The 7,060-nt window shown below is 37.7% G+C and overlaps 1 long non-coding RNA gene across 1 annotated transcript; it reads right to left on the bottom strand.

The window, feature by feature from the left end:
* Nucleotides 1-1,543: 1,543 nt before the first annotated feature.
* Nucleotides 1,544-2,832, bottom strand: LOC106943494 (uncharacterized). Its single transcript, XR_001423929.1, has 7 exons — nucleotides 2,784-2,832; nucleotides 2,578-2,625; nucleotides 2,365-2,412; nucleotides 2,172-2,219; nucleotides 1,942-1,977; nucleotides 1,727-1,774; nucleotides 1,544-1,621 (listed from the first exon to the last, which is right to left on the bottom strand). It is a non-coding gene; the product is annotated as an uncharacterized LOC106943494 (long non-coding RNA).
* Nucleotides 2,833-7,060: the final 4,228 nt, after the last annotated feature.

Raw genomic sequence — 7,060 nt, 5'->3', positions numbered from 1 at the left:
TTTGTATGGGCCGATGAGACATGATGAGATCGACAGCATCTGTATTAGAAGACAGCATGTCAACAAAGTGTCGCATACACACAGACAGAACTATTACCTCATTGGTAAGCCTGTGGTAAAGATTTGACAAAATCTCCACACCAGAGATCATGCAGTAAAAATCCAGAAGTATTCAAATGGTGCAGATTTGTTTTCTAAGGCTTTGATATTTTCAAGTCATTCAGTGTATGTGACTTTTTATTAACTATTAATAACATTGGCAGATTTAGATTTTCACTGAACCAAACAGTTTACGATGAGTCTGGGCTCATCAGGTATTGAAATAATGTAAAACTAGTAGAGATCAACCAGTATTGTTTATTCCGTTGGACCTACTGATATTGAGATATCAAAGGTATCTGATTGCCTATGCTTTACACTACTGATTTAATTTTCTTTTGTCTATATAAAGAAATGAAAATATTTACATGTAAATGTGACATTTTCCTATTAAATTTGCACAGCATATCCACCACTCAGGACATGATGTTGAGAATTAAAGGGAACTGGAATTGACTTCTTATCTTGAAGACATTACACTTCTCATCCAAGATGTTTAATCAGTTCTGAAACTTAGGTTGGAGGTATCATGTGGGGTTTTGTTTGTAATGCTACAAAGTCAAATATTTGGGGTAATAAATTGGGTCAAATAGTCTGTCATCAGAGAAAAACAAAAAGCACAGTTTTATAAAATCATAATTATATCATGTTACTTCATTTATGTATGCATGTTTCAGTTTCAAACTAAATAATAATTAGCGAGCTAAATATTTATTTAGCTGAAAACTACAATGTAGCTTGCTAAAGCGCTTTGAGTGGTCAAAAATGATTGGAAAAGCGCTTTATAAGTTCAGTCCATTTACCATCTAACTAAATATTTAGTTTGAAACTGTAACAGCTATAAATGAATGAAAACATTTTTGAAAATATGGCTTTGAAAAGTGAATCCCCATATTTATCTCTCCTTTACCATTCAATATTTCAAAGGAGGCCATTTTTATCACTAATACAATCGACCTTATCAACTAAAACGAAATTCCTACCAATAAAGTAATCAAACATTTTCTATAATTACTCAACAAATCTTTGCTTGTTTTTATTGGTCTTTATATTATCCAAATCTTTAAATATGTGCAATTTTTTTGTCTTTACCATAACTTTTAACTCCTTCCTCAGATTCACACACACTCCCCAGTAACTGGTATGGGCACTCCAAAACATTATTTGCAGGTAGAAAAAAACATGTTGGTGAAAATCAAAGATAACTTTAAACCTAAATCTGCTTGTTGTATGAAAACCTTTGGGATCATCTGTACCATATATATGAGTTACTTAACAATAAACATGCCTTTTTATGAAAAGTGAAAACTCATTCTCATTCATTTGTTTGAGAACAAAACATTTTGATTTATAAGTAATACAAGTGTTTGAAAACAAAGGGATAAATATAGAAATTAAGGAAACTACACAGAATCCCTCAGTTTAATTTCTAAATAAATCTTACATTGTTTCCTCTAATTTCTGCTTGTGAAGGTCATCAGTTTCTGCAGTAGGTTTGGAAACAAAGAGCTGTCCTGCCATTCTGTAACAGAAAATATAAGTATGACCTTTACATTTTTCATCTACTAACATTCTTGCATTGCTTAGGATATATTACAGAAAATAAATTGTGCATATATGCAAATACCTGTCTTTGAAGGAAGTGAGTTCTTGTTGTTTTCGTCTCAGCGCAGCTCTGTTAATGCAAAGTGCTTCAAGTTATTGTAATAAAATAAACATTTTGATGTTGCTGATATAAGAAACAGAAATTTTCATGATGTTGCATTGCTGTCTTAAACAGATGTATGTTTTGCATCTGCTACAGTATTTAAACTTTGAAAAGATGAAGATAATATTACTTACTTTGCCTCTATGAGGTTCTTATCCATGTATGACAAACTGTAGAAACATAAACAGTAATTTAGAGTTGATATAAGTGAAGGATACAAACACAATTCCACTCAAAACATGGTCCAATAGAATCTCAAAGTAATTTACATTTTAACATTTTACCACTAAAACATATATTGAAAACTGGATATTGAAATCTCAGTATTATCATTTAAACCATCCCTGTTCTCCTGAATCAATACCTTTGAGTTAGTGATTTCACTTTTTCCTCTTTCTGGCTTAAAGTAGATCTGGAAAGAACAAAATATGTTATTTAATAAAGATTTAAATAAACTCAAAAGATTTTGAGTCTTCATTATTTTATTAGATCTTGTAAGTTGAAATGTCTGTGATCAATAAGTTATTGGATCATTGTCTCATGTCAACAACACTGACCTCATCTTCTGGATCTCCTTTTCATAAGATGTTTTTGTCTCAGTGACTCTGTTTTAAAATATGACAGATAAAAGCTCATAATGCCAATGATGCAGAATCATCACAGTATTGTAGTGTTTCATAATCTTCAAATAAAAGTAGATCTGTTGGATGATTTTTACACAATTAAATTATTTTACATTGTCATGTTTTATTTCAGGTTATTAACATTACTTGTCAGTGGCTGATTTCAGTTGTTCTTCTTTTTCTTCTAAATCAGATCTGTAGTGGAGAAAATTAAAGCATCTTTTGAGTATAAATAGAATTGAATGTCATCTTAACTAATGTTCATATGAACCCTTAGGACCTGCAATTTGTGTTTTAATTAATAACTCCTTCACATCAATGCCTCATATAAACAGAACCTGAACAACACTGACCTGATCTTCTGGATCTCCTTTTCATAAGATGTTTTTGTCTCAGTCAGTCTGAGTTAAAGATATAACAGATCATGTTCTTTATAACACAGATTCAGCAGGAACATCAGAAAAATTATAATGGATTAATTGTTTGGTGAACTTTTCAACTCCGCATCCTAATATCTGGAGCTGAAACATGTTCTGTTAACTTGACGTGTGAACAACACCTTTTAATGTCTGATTTTAAGTTTTCATTTTCTCTAAGAGCAGATCTGTAGATTGAGAAACAAAGTGAAAAAGAGTTTAAATATTTCAATAAATGTTCCATGACCTCATAAGACTTTTTTGACAGTTTAATATTGAGCGATTGTGTTTTTACAATATGTCATGAACATTGTCGTCAGAGAAGATTTATAGAATACAAATCTCATCTGATGGAGCTAATGTTTATAAGTAGTGTTTGTTTCAGCGAGTCTGTTTAAAAGGCAACTTTTAAACAGACTTGCTTTAAGAAAACTTGGACAAGCAGCCATAACAATGTTAAATTCTAACGCTTTTTACATTTTGTGTGAATAACGTTTTAAAAGATGTTTCATTTTTTTACAAGCCTGCAGATTAAAATATAAGTTTTCAGAAGAAATTGTGTAATATTTTACAACAGAATATATAGACTGTTAAGTTTTTCATTTAATTTAGTATTCAGTGGAAAGCTCTTTATGTCTAACAACAAAGTCCAGTAAAATTGATTTAAAAAGGGGGCGCTAGTGCGCAGCTGTAAGATGTAGACGTGTTGGTTTGCGCTCTCCACCACAACTTTAAGTAAATCACTAAATACCACGATAAAAGCACCTAGAAGCTGGGACGTTAGATGTTGCATCCTTGGCTAGCCACCGGCCATCATGTCGCCATTGAAGAAAGCCGCAAACTCCGGGAAAAACATGACTATGGACGGGTACATTGGCGGTGCTAACGCTAACGAGGCTAATGCTAACGTAAGTAGTGGCCATACTGGCGGGACCGAGAGCAAACCCAGAGACAGTGCTCCAGGGGACAAGATCCGGTTGCTCGAGATGTGCCAGGAAATATGTAAAACTATGTCAGCGTCAATTCTTGAGAAATTGGACGAGCGCTTCGACGCCCTTGAAGCTAAGTTCCAATCTGTCCTCGCCGCACAGACTGACTTGCAGAACCGCATGGTTGGCCAGGAATTAGCAACAAAGGCTCACGAGGAGCGTATGGGAGAACTAGAAACGAAATGTGAGGAGCTCACAAAGCTTGTATCCCAGCAGCAAACTAAGTTACTGGACTTTGAGGCCCGCTCCCAAAGACATAACATCAAAATTGTCAGCATCAAGGAAAACTCAGAAGAAGGTAGGCCGAATGAGTTTGTCTCTAAGTTCATCCCCAAACTACTGGGCAAACAACATTTCCCGCATCCACTGAAGGTTGACCGCGCACACTGCTCTTTGTGGCCCAAGCCCGCGGCGGGTAAGAAACCACGCACCATCATAGCCCGAATACATCACTTTCAGAGCAAAGAGCAAATTCTATGCCTTGCCAGGACGCAGCCGATGGAATACAAGGGGAACAAAGTTTTGATTTTCCCAGACTACACCAGCGAAGTAATGAGCCAGTGCCGCGCCTTTCGGAATGCGATGCAAGCCTTGAGAGGGGATGGGATCAAGTTCCAGCTGCGCTACCCGGCCTGGCTGCTGGTGCAATGGCAGGATGGTGACCCCCCCGAGGTATTCAACGACCCGGCTCGGGCAGAGGCGGCTCACCTGCGGAGGAAGAGAAGCACGACTGAAAAGGACTAGTGAGCATGTGTGGCACATTTATCCAGTTTTTGCTTTTTCTCTTCACAGTCTTAAGGTGAACTAATTCCGTTAAGCTGTGGTTCGTTTGACGAACTATATTTTCTAATAACATACAGACGTTGACGTTTCGGGTGCATTTTGAAAGATCCGGGTTGTTTAGTTACATTTAAGTGTAATGATTGTTGTGGTGGAGGTGCCGTGACCTGACTGAGTTCGGTCCGCCATCTGTCCGGCAGCTCCTGCTTCGTTTAAAGGGGGAAGATTTGCGTCGTGTTCCTCAGTCGCTGGGAGGAGGAGGGGGGAAGTTCGGGGTGTGGTAATTGTATGTTTTGTTTTACCCAGAAGCACAAGCTTTACTCGTTTGTACCACTCGGCATCAAAACTGCTAGCTCTGACAATATACTTCTACAATGACTGATGTTCGCGGCGATGGGCGGACAGAGGGGAAAAATCTGCAACTAATCTCATGGAATGTAAAAGGTCTTGGTACTGCAATAAAGAGGGGAAAAGTTTTTAAACACCTTAAGTCCTTAGCTGCAGACATTATTTTTCTACAAGAGACCCATATTAGAAAAGATACACAACATAGACTGAAGTGTAGCTGGGTGTCTCAAATATACCAATCGCCTTTCACCTCACATGCTGGTGGTGTGGCTATATTATTGAGAAAGAATGTCCCATTTCAGACATCGTCTGTCGTCAGTGACCCAATGGGCAGGTACGTGAGGGTAACTGGCACCATAAACTCGAAACCATTAACTCTCCTTAATGTATATGGGCCAAACTCAGATGATCATAATTTTTTTAGAAAAGTTTTTGACCTACTTCCAGATGATGGCTGTTCAAACGTAATAATAGCAGGGATTTGAACTGTTATCTTGACCCCTTTATTGACAGATCATCTAAACGACCAGCATCAGAACTGGCATCCACCAAACTTCTAAATAATCTTCTCAAATCTAGGAATATGGTTGATATTTGGAGGGCTCAACATCCTACAAGTAGAGATTACTCATTTTACTCTCATGTGCATAAATCTTACAGCAGGATCGATTATTTTCTAATAAGTAACAATCTCGTCTCTCAAATTGTTGATTCTAAATATCATAACATTCTGATTTCTGATCATTGTCCCCTAGCTATGTCTTTAAATCTCTCCCTTCCCAGGCAGGCTTACTCCTGGCAACTTAACGCAAATCTTCTCAATGATGATAACTTTATTAAAACATAACCTCTAAATTAAAGGACTTTATAGAAATAAACTATAATGGCGAGTTATCAGACTCCATCTTATGGGAAGCATTAAAGACAGTTTTGCGTGGCGAAATAATCTCCTACACTTCAGCCCTTAAAAAAGAGAGAGAGAAACCTCCGTCTGAAATCATCTGTGCCCTCTCCAATTTGGAAAGGAAGTACCAAATCTCTGAATCACTCGATGACTATAAGGAAATACTTAAACTCAGATATGAATATAATGGAATTATGAGCAGCCAGGTTAGTAATCTGTTTTGGAAACTACGACAAAAGAATTTTGAGCTTGGAGATAAGCCCGGTAAACTGTTAGCTCTACAACTGAAGGGTGCCCAAGCCACAAGGTCAATCTATAACATTAAGTCAAAAATCGGCACACTCTTAACCAATCCTGCTGACATAAATCGCAGATTTAGAGAGTTCTACGCCACGCTGTATTCGTCCGAGAATAATGCAACACAATCCGATTTTAACACTTTTTTCGAATCCCTCCCGCTGCCTAAACTGAATAAGCCGGACAGAGACTACCTCGAGTCTGACTTGACGCTTCAAGAGGTCAGAGAAGCTATAAAATCCCTTCCATCTGGCAAAGTTGCCGGGCTGGACAGTTTTGGCTCGGATTTCTATAAGAAATTCTGTGACCTTCTTGCACCACTCTTGATTAGAATGATGTCTGCTTCAAAAAACTGCCCAAAACTCTTTACGAGGCTAACATTTCTCTTTTTCTTAAAAAGGGGAGGGATAAAACAGATCCAGCTAGCTTTCGCCCGATTGCACTGCAAAATGTTGATCGCAAGATAATCACAAAAATCTTGGCCGCTAGACAGAACAAATGCTTAGCATCCATTATCCATCCTGATCAGACTGGGTTTATCCCTGGCAGACTGTCTTTTTTCAATGTAAGACGATTACTTAATACTGTATACCTTGACCATAGAAACACTAATGCCTCTATTCTGGCCCTTGATGCACATAAAGCCTTTGACCAGGTCGAATGGCCACATATGTTTGAATCATTGCGCAGATTCGGTTTCAGCGATACTTTCATCTCCTGGGTGAAACTGATATATCAAGAACCCATTTGCTTCATCCTGACAAATAATGATCGGTCAGTTCCGTTTCGCCTGCAGCGCTCAGTTCAGCAGGGCTGCCCGCTGTCTCCAGCGCTTTTTGCTATTGCGCTGGAGCTACTTGCTGTGGAGATAAGGGTGCACCCGCATATTGAAGGCC

Source organism: Poecilia latipinna, unplaced genomic scaffold, assembly GCF_001443285.1.
Source record: "Poecilia latipinna isolate Pla-1442-1.1 unplaced genomic scaffold, P_latipinna-1.0 Scaffold5368, whole genome shotgun sequence".
Taxonomy (NCBI): Eukaryota; Metazoa; Chordata; class Actinopteri; order Cyprinodontiformes; family Poeciliidae; genus Poecilia; species Poecilia latipinna.
Note: the sequence above shows the minus strand (reverse complement) of the source record. Positions and strands in the feature narration are given on the sequence as shown.